Source organism: Rousettus aegyptiacus, unplaced genomic scaffold, assembly GCF_014176215.1.
Source record: "Rousettus aegyptiacus isolate mRouAeg1 unplaced genomic scaffold, mRouAeg1.p scaffold_m13_p_16, whole genome shotgun sequence".
NCBI classification, from domain to species: Eukaryota; Metazoa; Chordata; class Mammalia; order Chiroptera; family Pteropodidae; genus Rousettus; species Rousettus aegyptiacus.
Window position 1 is genome coordinate 2,457,392 of NW_023416291.1, and position 12,259 is coordinate 2,469,650.

Sequence of the window (12,259 nt, forward strand, 5' to 3'; positions counted from 1 at the left end):
AATGAAACAGATAACAATTACAGGGGAGAATACAGAAAAGAGCGTATAATTTAGTATTGTGTGTGTCGAGTAACTTGAGCAAGCAGAGTGGGTGAGACTAGTAAAATGGAACCGAGACGATCATTTACTGTGGCCCCACGGCTTGTTGTTGGGCAGCCAGGAAGGGAGGACTGCCGGTGGGTGGTGGGAGGCCAAGGCGCAGGGTGACAGCACGCGCCCCGCCGAGGAGCGGCGGGGAGTGAGCCGTGGAGAGGGTGCCCACTGAGATGCGGCACCGAGCGGGGAGCTCCGTGGAGGGCACGGTCTGTACTAGGCGAGCACACGAAACCCCGATGCTTCACTTCCCCTGGCAGGAGGCCACTCAATCATGTTTAGACGCGCTATTCCCCAGGAACCACATCTGGCAAGTCGTCCTGCTTCGGGGAGCCTGGCGGACCCCTGGGGTTCTACCGACAAGCCTGCCTGGAAGTTAAGGAACCTCTGCTGGACCAGAAGCCCCGCAAGAGCCTTGCTGATCTAATGCGCTGCTTCTCGGTGGCAAGGCCGTGCTGTCACAGGGATGCGAGGGGCCCTGCACTGGTCTCTAACCCTCCCACGTGAGTGAATCCACGCGCAAAGCCCCTCTGGGCTGCACTGCAAGTGTATCACTGAGTTTCAGGCACACAGCTCCTGGCGCACACCGACCTCACCTCATCTGTAACTCACTTAATAGGGACTGCGATCCCCCTCCCAAACACCTAGAATAGCCACCAGCATGTCACGGTCTGCGGTCTGCGGGAACCTTCTCTTTGCTTTGCCCCTGCCCTCCTTGGAAATGGGCTTGCGCTGCTCCCCTGGCCTCCGGCTCTGCCCGCCCGCCCACAGCCCTCCTCCCTTGGCAGCCCGGAGGGACCTGGCACTCCTGATGCAGCTACCAGCGGCACTCTGCCTCGCCAGATCGGGCTCTGACACCAGCTCTGCTGGCAAGGGCCCTGTCTCACTCCAGCTGTTCCCCTATTTCTTCCCCAGCAGTGTGACGCCCACAGCGAGGGGTGGGGAGAACTCAGCCCCCAGCATCCTGTTCTATCCCTGGGCTCCCCTGGAAGCTCTTAAGTACCATGCAACGTGCTGCCGAGCACAGGGCTTTTACAGTTTGGGCCAATTAAACGAGCGCAGTTTGCTTTGTGCTTTGGGCCAGAATGAACCTTGCTAACTGGTGTCAGGAGTCTTGAGCCAAAACAGACATCACAGCCTGAGGGGACTGGCCGCAAGGTGAAGCCGCGCCCTGCAGGTCTGCGGGCGCTGTCTAAGAGTCCAGACAGGAGCCAGATGCTTGCTCCTGGCCTGCAGGAGCTGTGGGCAGGCTCTCTGTCCCTCCTCTTCCGTTCCTCCTCCGTTTTTATCCACGGCCCATACAGCATCTCCACACAACTACGGGGCACCGTGCTCATGCGCTCACTGGCTTAAGGTTTATGTAATTCTTTCCTGTGCTTATTGCTAGGAGCTCTTTCTACACGAAGTTAATCAACTCACTTGTAGTTCCTTCAGGATAACGCTGAAAGCATTGCCATTTAAAACCACTCCAGCAACAGATACACTTCTGTGGAAAGCAGCCTCAAACTGCCTTCTCAAAACCTGATTACCAAAATATTGACTAATCTCTTGTAGAAAAATAGAAGGCACCAAGAAGCTTGTGAAATACCATTTGAGATGGCTAAATGTGTTGCGGGGCTGTTTGAATTCCGTGAAGTTTCTCAATTCTGAACAAATTTCCTTACGCAGCTTCATCAATAGCCTGGCTCTATGGTACCTGGTGCTTTGCCTTGCCTCAGCTGACTTTGGTAGCCTCCAGGTTATTGTAGATGAGGAAAATGCCATCTGCCCTTCTCAACACAGCTTTGAAACTATTTTGAACAAAGGAAGGTAGTTTTGTTGAAACTTAACATAATTTATATAATGTTGGCAAAGGTTCTGGAAAATCATTTTGTTAACAGTGTTCTCGTAACAAGGATTTATGGTTATTTAAAATAAAAGGACATTTTCCAATTTAAAGATTTAATATATTTGATTATTTCAGAGAACCTGAAGACTCAAACTTGAGGTCTGTCAAAATCATGTTAGGGGTACTTTTATGAAAATGTTATTAATAATCCATCTTATTAGACAGGGTGAACACTCACGGCTCCCCTAACTAAAGAGGAGAAAGCAGCATATTAACCTGTGGCAAGTTCACTTATTTCTTTCAGCATCGAAATCCTCATCTATTCAGGGTTTGGGGTAAAAATTAAATGTATGAAAGTTGCTTTGAACAGTGCCTAAAACACAGGGACGCGTCGTGACTGGGAAGATGAATTCTGACTGTGGCCACAGGCAAGCACGCTCTCGCCTTCACCCTGTTCTTGCTCTTCTCTCATTTAGTCAACATTTACTAACTGCCCGCCATGTTCCAGGCTCAGGTGCTGTGGACAGTAAAGTGGACGGGTTCTCCTCATGGCGCTCAGCGAGACACACAGCTGGGCAGGCAGACCCCCTTAGACGCAGGCCGCAGATGCTCTGGGAGCACCGGGGAGACTCGGCCCAGCCCGAGGTTTCAGGAAAGACCTCCTGCCTTCTCTGAGCCAAAAGGTGAGGGGCGGCTAGGAGTGGGCCGGACCGGAGATGTATGTCAGGCTTGGACAGAACCCCAAAGCAAGGCCTGGAGGGGAGGGAGAACCTGATGCCTTTGAGTAATTGAAAATTATACAATGAACCTGAAGATTAGGTAGAGAGAAAATATTTACAGATGGAACTAGGGAAATAAACAGGGACTAGATCATAAGAGGCACTGAAAACAATGGAGTAGAATTTGAAATTTATCTTAAAAACAACAGGAAGTCATGGAAGGGTTGTACGTAAAACAGTATGCTTAGATTTGTGTTTTAAAAGCATCATATGTAATGTGGAAAATGAACTGAAAAAAAAAAAAAGACAAGACTGGAGATTCTAAGGCTAAGTTGGCCGATACAATAATTTAGGCAAAGGATGATGGTGACCTAAATTACGGTCATGATGATGGGCCTGGAGAAACAAATGGGTGAGGTGTGTAGCAGGTGACCTCAAGTGGACTTGGCGATTCATGAGAAAGGGGGGTGGTCATAACGAAGTCAAGAACGACACCCTGGTTTACTGGGTACTGGTGTGCTGTTCTTCATGAGAGGGAGCGTTAAGGAAGAACGTGTTTGGGGAGAAAGATGCTGAGTTCAGCTGTGCACACAATGAGTCTGAAATGTCCACAGAACATCTGGAAACATCCTGAGTCCAGAAGAGGCGCGGCCGGCACAATGTATTTGGGAGTAATCAGCACATAGCCGGTAACGAAAACCGTGGAATAGAATGCCAGGGAGAGCGTACGAAAGGAGAGTTTTTATGGGACAGAATCCCATGAAACACTGATGCTCAAGAGAAGAACTGAGAAAGAAGAATCCCTAAAAGGGACCGAAAAGGAATGGCTAAACAGGTAGAGAAATCAGGAGAACCAGACGCCGCCAAAGTCAAGAGAAAAAAGTATTTCAAGAAGTTTATGAAAGTCATGGGGGAAAAGTACCTGAAGGAGATAAATGGTATCAAATGATACAGAAAAATCAGATAAGCAACTCAATTTTCATTGGTTTTCATAACAAGGAGGTTTATCCAAATTCCGCAAACACACAGAGACCGTCGCATGCGTCCAGCATAGCCAGACTTTAAACCCTCAGCTAACACGGCGGTGTTCCCCCAACATCCACCAAGGCGGGTCTCTTTTCCTTCTCTTCCCACCTCATCCCTTGCAGTCTGCATTGCAACTCATCCGAAACCTTCGTCAGGCCAAACATAAAAGAGGAGAGAGAACAGGGGGTGGGTACAACTTAAAGTCATGTGCACTTCAGAAGCAACTTATCCTTTTAAATGGAACTTACAAAGACACAATGCTAACTTGACTGAATTAAGTTACGAAACTGAATTCTCATCTTCTAACAACTCAATTGACCTTTGAAAATTTAAGAAGATCATGGGCTATTCATTTTACTATTTCAGAACTTTTACTACTAGCTCTCTCTTTAGACAATACCATCTAGACAGAAAACAAAATTATGCACAGCTTAATTTCCTCGCTATATTTAAATGGTCAGAAATTATTTATTAAGGAAAAATGCAGTTGGAAAGGTTTGCTAAAAAGAAAATGACTGATCTATTTTCAAACTCCAACTATAACTGAAAAATTCAAATGTATAAAAGATCTGATTGGATAAGGGTTTCATTTTTTTTTTCACTCCTTTAAAACATATGGTTTAGTTAAAAGAAATAGGATTTATTTAGATAGCAGAAGAATGTCAGATTATGTGACTCATATCCTACCTAAATTTTTCTGTTGGAAAATTTCCTGCACAGATGAGTAATCTTATTTTATGCTGGATGGGCCCTACAATTTGATACACTTATGGCTTTGAAATAGGAGTTGCTAGTTGCATGATTCAGATGCTCTTTGAGTACAATGCAATCATCCCATTACTTTAGTAAAAAACTAAACTATGTGAACAATTTCTATTGGTCTCCATCGCTAATGAAATATACCAGTAATGTAAACAGATTTTCATTCTGAAGAGAACTAGAAGTTCCCAAAGTTCCAAAAATGCAAAGATGCAAATGATGAGCTTGACACTGATTGCAACCAACATTCTAAAACAGACTCTCAAACAGATGGTCTGTGAGCGTTTAGAAATGCAAGAGGTGGCCATCAGGAGCCAGCACGGGCTTAGTACCAACAAGTTCTGCCAGGTAATCCAACATGCTATTAAAATAGAGTGTTAATAGGCTATTAGACTAATGGATGTACAAAGCCGATATAATATACACAAGGGAACCTAAAAAGTTGAAAAATAATTGAATTATTCAGCCATAATAGAGTATGCAAGTATTCTATTTATCATGGTATAATTTATTAAGAGCTTGCATAGTTAGTCATTCAACAAATATTTATTGAGCACTTACTTTATTTCTTGACTATGCTGAGGACTAATAACCGCCTGTTTTAACACAGCTCTACCTATAAGATAGAAACTGTTATAATTGAGAGGCAGGAGAGTATGTGGCTTAAGCACATAAACTTGGAGCCAGGCAGCATCGATTTAAATCCTGTCACTTAAATGGCTTTGTGACCTTGAGAAAGTCACTTGATCTCTGCCTCAAGTTGTTCACCTATACAGTGGGGATGATAGTAACAGTATCTACCTTGTAAAGGGGTTGTGAAGATTAAATCAGCTGATGCATGTAAACATCTTTGAAAAGCGTCTATACATAGTAAGTGCTGATGAGCGTCAGCTACATTATAACAACTCGAAGAGATTCTGACTGCTCTGTTCACTGCATTGTCCCAGTGCTTAGAATAGAGCCTGGCACACGAAACATTTATATAAATAACTAGATTCTCACAGATTTTTACTTGCTACACAATCCAATTTTTATCAGTAGTATCAGAAACAGAAATTAAAGAAAAATGCCACCATCAGACATACTATGTAATCTCTATTAACTTCGATCTTGCCTTTGAGTCTCTATTTATAAGCAGACACTAATATTTCTTTTTACAGTAAGACTCATAACTGAGATTTTAACATGCATTCTGCCTTTTCAGATAACATTGTCAGATCAGATTTTAAAAGCCCATTGCTAAATACGTTTTTGTTTGTCAGTGACTTTTAAGAAACTCTACTTTCAGGCTCAGTTTTTTTTTTTTCCCAAGTAAAAGCAAAGTTGGTCAACTCTTTTCCATTTGAATGTTAGAAGTCATTTTCCCCTGCATTTTATATTACCGGAGGTAGCGATTACAGTTCCAGTCCATTAGTACTTAACTATAGCAAGATTCTTGAGAGACAAACCATGCTTTCCTTTCAGGCAACCACTTAGAGACCATTAAAAAATTTCTGGTCACTAAAGGAAGCACACATCAGTGATACTGACCTACCATTTTACGTACCACAAATTCCTTCACACAGTGTTTTAGCAGCATTTTGATAAATTCAGAGGTTGCAACAAATGTCGAATGGAGATATTCTTTGCATGATCAATGAGATGCAAACAGGCCAGTGAGGTCTGGACCCCAGAACTAACGCTTCCCCAGAAGCGCTGGCGCTAGAAACTGCACTGGCTGCCCACTGAAAGCCTAAACGCACATTAACCATCCAGTTCCTGCCGGTCAGGAAAGCGGAGCGGGGTCAGCCCGAAGGCCTCTCTTAGAGCTACGACATCGGCCAGGGCTGGGTCTCATCCTACCGCTTGACCTGGAGGGGTCTGTTTCCGACATCACATGAGTGATGGCTGGCTGGCTGTCTTCAACTCCACGTGGGCTGTGGATCGTGGGGCTCACTATCTACATGGCTGTCGGCTGGGGGACGCCTTTAGCTCCTTGCCACATGGCGTCCCCCAACATAGAAACTTCCTTCATTAAAGCCATTAAGGGCGAGAATCTTCAAACGAGATAGAAGTTATATTCTATGGTAATCTACTCGGAAGTATCATGCCCTCGATATTGAGGTATCCGCTGGTTAGAGGCAGGGCACTCAAAGACGGGGGATTACACAGGCCCTAAACACGCGCATGTGGAAATCCCAGGGACCATCTTAGAGGCTGCCTATCACGAAGTACTATCTTCAGAAAAGTATCATGTTGCCTGTCACAGAGACGTGTCCACATAATGCCACCTCCTGCTGGCCACTGTTACCTCACTGCTGAGCCAGCATCATCTGGCGTTTGCTTCTGCTGATGCTGTTGTTTCTGAAACTACCTAAGCCTCCCTTCCTAGGCAACTTTAGAAGTAAACGAGAAGTAAAGTAGAAGCTTGTCCTCTTAAATCGTTAACCGGAATAGCTGATCAGCGACACAGGGGCCACGTCGCTAACGGAGAGTGGCTGAGGTCGAACACGTGGCACGTTCTGTCAGAGCCCCTCAGTCGAGAACGCGGCTCTCGCACGTACAGCTTTTCCTACTGCTCGTTCATAGGCGAGCTCTGGGGTTGCAGTCCGACCTCTCCACGCCTCTCTGCACCGATGACCCTGCCTCATGACTTGTATTCCCAACTGGGTTTTGGTAACCTAACGAAAGCAGCTTTCTTCTCTATAGAGATGTCAACTGCAAAGCAATCAAGAGAGGAAGCGAAGACCCTCGCACAGAAAGGGAACGACCTGGTCCAGGGCCAAGGTGGAGGCCATCCCCTTGGCCCAGGCGCAGACGCCCACTACAAGCCGCAGACCCGTGCAGTGGTCACGCATACCGTCCCTCGAGACCGACCCTGTGGGTGTGAATCCTGCTCCCGCGATTTGCTACGACCTTGGCAAATTACTCAGTCTCTCTCAGCCTTGAGTGTTCCCACCTCTAAAATAATCATTTTATCAACCTTCGAGGGTAACCAGGAGGATTAGTATTTAGAAGTGCTTAAATTAGGGCCTGGCACATAGTGTTACATGCATGTTCGTTAAAAAGAATCTGTTTTTGGTCTTTGCTCCCTGCGACTTCCAGTTTCTGGTCCAATGCGCAGTCAGCTTGGTCATGGTCACGCCTGTCCACACAACATGACAAAAAATGGAACGAACTAAAATCTAAAACTTTTCTTAGATCTGTCACAGAAGTACAGTCATAGGACAAACCACTGCCATGCGATCTGGTGAGGCAGGAAGTGGGTTACCAGAGCAGAAGCTCACCACAGAGAGCCCCCGGGGACCAGGTGGCGGTGGGCACCCCAAGCTGCAGTGAACTGGTGGCTGGAGGCTCAGTGTAAACAAGTGTGAGAGTTAAAACTCCAGCTGGGGAGCAGCGCACAGGTTGGCTCCCACCATGCTGTGAGCTTTACCTTCAGACGCCCTACCAGGCTCTCAGGGAAAAGAGTGGGGGGTGGGGTGGGGAGAAGGTGGAATCTCCTCAGGCTTCTGGCAAAGGGAGGGGGGAAGACGTCCATTTTCATATAGGGCCAGAGCACTCTGTCCTTCTTGACCAGACCGCCCTCAGAGAAACTTCCACCAGAGCCAGAGAGACGGGTTTCACCGGAGCCTAACTGCCCTGGGGGAAGAGAAGGACCCAGCTCCACCCCTCCAGTGCCCCTCCCCCTCGGCCTCCTGTCTCACCTGAGGAGGGGGGGGTGGGAAGCTGAGAACCACTTGTAAAGGTCACGCCCCCCTGGGGGCCCGGGGGCCCTGGCGCCCAGGCTCACTGAATGACTGGGAGCACATCATAGGACTACAGAATGCTCCCCGCCCACAGCCTCCCCACCATCACTAAGGGCCTAGGCCCCCAGTTCCTTTTACCCTGTGTACGATGTCTGGTTTTCATCAAAAAATCGTGAGACATACTACAGACAAAAAACAGACTTTGAAGAGACAGCGCAAACATCCAAACCAGTCTCAGACATGGGCTATAACGTCGGAATGATCGGATTAGGAAAATTTTAGTATACGTACATCCCATGCAATATTTGGGACAAATTGGAAATACTTATACTAAAAAAATAATTTGTTGCTTATCCAAAATTATTTCTTGTTTAACTCGGCATGCTGAATTTTATCTGGCAATCTGTTATTAGCTTCCTATTGCTGCTGTAACAAATTACCACAAATTTAATGGCTCAAAGCAACACAACTTTATTGCCTTACAGTTCTGGAGGTCAGAAGTCTAAAACATGTACGCATTTGGAGGTCCTGGGGGAGAATGCATCTCCTTGCCTTCTCCAGCTTCTAGAGGCTGTCTACACCCTTTGGTTGACAACCCTTCCTCACCTTCAAAGCTGTAAGGCACCTTCTCTCCTCTCTGCCCTCGGCTTCCGTCCTCCCCTTCTCATTCCCTCTCTTTCTCTCCCTCCCTCCCTCCCTCCCTCACTCCCTCCCTCCCTCCCTCTCTCTCTCTCTCTCAGTCTCTGTCTCTGACTTTCTCTTCCCTTTCCTCCCTTCTTTCCCTCCCCTTCTCCCTCCCTCTCCCTCATCCTTATAATTGCATTGGGTCCACCTGGATAATCTTCCCAGTTTGAGTCTTTAAAAAATAGTTAATTATATCAGAACAAGAAAAGAAAAACATGACTTTTTTTTTTTTACACTTTTCCTGATTATAACAGCTATTCATATGCCTTATAGATGATTTGGGAAATTGATAAAGAAAAAAATTCAAAAAGAAAAAAGTTTTCCCAGAATCCCACCACCCAGAGATAACCACCTTAACACTTTGTATTATTTCTTTCCAGGATAATTTCTGGAAAACCAATTTCCATATAGACAAATTATACAGCAGATGTATTATGTGGTAAATAAAAATGTAAGCTTCCATTTGTTCATTTATTCATCCACTTATTAATGTCTTCCACAAGATGTGCTATAACAGGCCATTAATCCATTTATTCACAAGGTACATGACCAGCCTCAGTGGTTGCTATAAAGGTTAATAAGACATAAATCTCTACATTCTAGAAGTGCAGTCAGGATTCTTTTGGACACACTTCACAAATGAGCAGCTTAAATGCATCACCAACTGCAAAGTCCAAGAACAAGTACAACCTATTTCCACCTGAGAACTCTACTTCTCTTTCATTTCTAAGTTCTGCTGGCCTCTGTGTGACCTCATTTTAAAATAGGTTCTCTCCATGTAGTAGTAAGATGGCCCCTGACAGTCCCAGACTTGCATGATCCTTAGAATTCATAATCCTGGAAGAGGAAAGACCTACTCTCTCCCAGATCCACACGTCAAGACTGACGGAGGAACTCTGGCCCTGCCTGGGAGAACAGTCAATGTGAGAGGGATGGGTTCCACGATTAAGAGGGCCTGTTCACACCCTGGCCTGCAATTACCTGCAATTAACGTAACAGGACAGTCACGTGGGGTCAGGAAGAGGCATTTCCCCATGAAACAGGTCAGAGGAAGCAACAGATGTCCAATAAAGAGGAGAGAAGACATACACTCAAATATGTTGAAAACCGAGTTATATTCAGACAGATCATCTGGGTTCACATGCTTACTGAAATGAATTCTTTTTAAGGGCAGAATGTGCAACCTCTTCTGAACGTCTTCTCAAACGTCAAAAACTTTTTTCCCCTGAAAGCATGAAACAAAGATCCCCTGGGTGTGTGAAAAATGTCTTGCTAAAAACAAGGCTGTGAAGTAAATATATTTCATGATGGTACGCAGATGTGAGTGGATATGGGTTATACACTTTTGGATTAACTCCAACAGAAGACAAACACTGCAGCGTTAAAACTACAACAATATAATAGAGAAGGTAGGCAAGAACAGTGGAAATTCCACAAGAGTGGAAGGAAAGCCAAGGCAAGGTAATCAGAACAGCAAGCTGTCCCCGTGACTTTGGACAGCTTCATGAGGAGCCTTGTCAAGCAAAACAGGAAGGAAACTGACGTGTGAAGTTATTGTGTCTAGACCACTGTGTTAGGTGCTTTCTTTTGGACCAAAGTAATTATTATTTCCAGTTTAAAGATACAGAAGTTGAAGCTCAGCAGGATTATTTAACTCACCCAAAGTCTATTTGAACTGAAGTTTATCTGATGCCAAAGTCTAATCTTCTTCCACAACCAAGATGTTTCCCAGGAAAGAACAGGCTGTTTCGATATAGGCCTATTTCATTTCTGAAGGGAAAGAGAAAAATGTCCATGAAAGAATCCAAGGATTTAAATGATGAATTTAGCCAGGAATTTGCAAAACTGCTATAACTATGAAATTATGTTGTTAAAGAACTTAAATAGCCTGTACCTTGTAATCTCCTTGCTTATTTTGAAAATCAATCAACTAAGCACGTGGTCATAATTTCTGTCCACTTTCCTCCTGCTTCACAATTCCTGTGTCCAGACCACGTGGAGCTTATCCTATCTCAGTCTTGGCTCATGTTGCTGCTTCTACTTGAAACATCCCCCCCCTCCATGATATCGTGGTTGCTCCTTCTCATCAGAGGATTTACTTAACTGAAGTATCACCTCTACCAAGTGACCTCTTCCTGCCAACACCCCTGTTAAAATAGCATCCCCATTCTCAGGTAGCTTAGTTTCTAAACTTGTTTTATTTAAATTTTTATTGCTTGTCTCCTTCAAAGGGAATATAAATTCCTTAAGGGGCAGGATCTGTCCAAATGTTTATCCAGCACTTGAATTATTCTTGGAACAGAGGAGGCCTTCACAAATAATGGAGTATATAACTTGCAAGTGTTACAAAGTGAGACTAAATTGTATCACTGGCAGAGAAACGAGCATGAAAAGAGACAAAAGAAACAGAAAGGATGCTGTGATAGGACTTCCGGTGCCTGTCACTTCTGAAGCAAATGGAAACAAAATAATACTATGCAAATACTTCAATACCAGTGCTTATACCACCAGTGCGTTCTACATGCTTTTTTCCCTCATAATCAATACGTTTGCCACTCTGACTTTGCAGCCGATGAGTAAAGTGAATCACATAGGCTAACTGGGCTAGGGTCACAGAATTAGTCAACGTGCACGGTCAGAATCTGAACCCAGTCTATGCTCACGCCACCCTGACAAGCCCAATCCCGTCTGAGCTCAGAAGCTAAGCAGGGTCGGGCCTGGTTAGTACTTGGATGGCAGACCATCTAGGAAGACCAGGTGCTGCAGGTGGAAAAAATAAATAAGTGATTGCAAACTGACAAGGTCCTTACAATCTGTGAGGTCAACAACTAAGGGTTGCCTCGCCTAAGAAACATGTAAAATAAAATTTAAAAAAAAGAATTTAAACTCAATCTAGGTAGTTGGAGTTCCTGCTTTTAATACTCCTTGATTCTGCCTCTCCAGGAAAAAAAAAGAAAAAAAAAAAAAGCGCGAGGCCGGCAGCACGGACGCGCCAAGCTCCCCCACATCCAGAAAAGTATCGGTTCGAAACCACCAGAGCGACGCTAGGACAGGAACGGCAAACTCCGTTCCCGCCAGTGGCAGGTGTGACATCCTTGGCTCCTAAGTGGGGTAGTCTCAATTCCTGTCGCCTTCTCGGTTCTCGGAGGCTGCGCCCCCGCTCAGGCCAGCGTTTCGCCCCTCACTGCGCCCCAACGCGTCCTCGTCGCCAACTCTCAGCCTCCTCACCTGGGACACAGCAGGGCCGCCCGTCCCGGCCACCTGCCGGCACTGAGGGAACGGTGCGGCGTGGGGGCGCTACGCCCGCATTAATTTCTGTCACTGACGCCTATGTTGGGAGCCTCCTCTCCGCTGCACTTTGAGGTAAAAGAAACACGCCCCCGGCTTCGAGCATGCGCACACGCGCCGCCGCGCCGCCGCGC

General features: G+C 45.7%; 1 protein-coding gene across 2 annotated transcripts in view; it reads right to left on the reverse strand.

Annotated features, from left to right (window-relative positions):
• Positions 1-12,205, reverse strand: part of SMIM43 (small integral membrane protein 43) — a 35,251-nt gene extending 23,046 nt beyond the window's left edge. For both annotated transcript variants that reach the window (XR_004954829.1, XR_004954827.1), the window contains exons 1-2: positions 12,066-12,205; positions 10,497-10,607 (exon numbers count right to left, since the gene is read on the reverse strand). The gene's annotated coding sequence lies outside the window, so the exon portion shown is untranslated. The remainder of the gene's footprint in view (positions 1-10,496; positions 10,608-12,065) is intronic.
• Between the last annotated feature and the right edge of the window lie 54 nt (positions 12,206-12,259).